Source organism: Amblyomma maculatum, chromosome 1 (assembly GCF_055883805.1).
Source record: "Amblyomma maculatum isolate TAMU_Amacu chromosome 1, ASM5588380v1, whole genome shotgun sequence".
Lineage (NCBI taxonomy): Eukaryota > Metazoa > Arthropoda > Arachnida > Ixodida > Ixodidae > Amblyomma > Amblyomma maculatum.
This window is the reverse complement of record NC_139344.1, coordinates 117,367,489-117,368,158: the sequence shown is the minus strand read 5'-3', so window position 1 is coordinate 117,368,158 and position 670 is coordinate 117,367,489.

Below are 670 nucleotides of genomic sequence, written 5' to 3'. Positions count from 1 at the left end.
AAAGGCAAAAGCGCTAGACTGATGGTCGAGGGCTCCTTTATGCCTACATACGATAACGAGATACGGCAGCCGAACTCATTGCTAACATCAAAACAAAACACGCAGGACACCGCGCTAAAAAACCTGGCCAAGATCGATTGAAACATGGCCCGCCCGCCCCAGAGCGCAGTCTGCGGTGGTCCTGGAAAGCGTTTTATGCGGGCGCCTTCTCTCTTCTTTCCTCTGCGATGAGACAGACGCCACATTTTTTTTTTTTTTTAATACTGCCCAACTATCCCTGCTTTTGTTGCTTTTCTCTCATCTGCGCTTCATAGAGGAATATTTCGAAAACGAAAGTAATTGCAAGGGTGTACTCCTTGAGTACGTCTTCCCTAAGCCTCTGTAACGGCTCAGTGGCTTTGGCATTCGGCCACTGATTCCAAAGCAGCGGGATTGATCCAGCCGCGGTGGCCGTATTTCGGTCGAGGAGAAATGGACAAACGCCCGCGTGCTGTATACAATGTCAGCGGACGTTAAAGGTCCCCACGAGGTATAAACTATTCCGAAGCCATCCCCTATACGATATACTAAGTCTATACGGAGCTTCGTTAAACTGCGTTTACCGTCTAGTGTGCTTCTTATTGAAGCTTAACTTCAGCCCTGCTCCTTATCGTTACTTTTCAAAATTTCA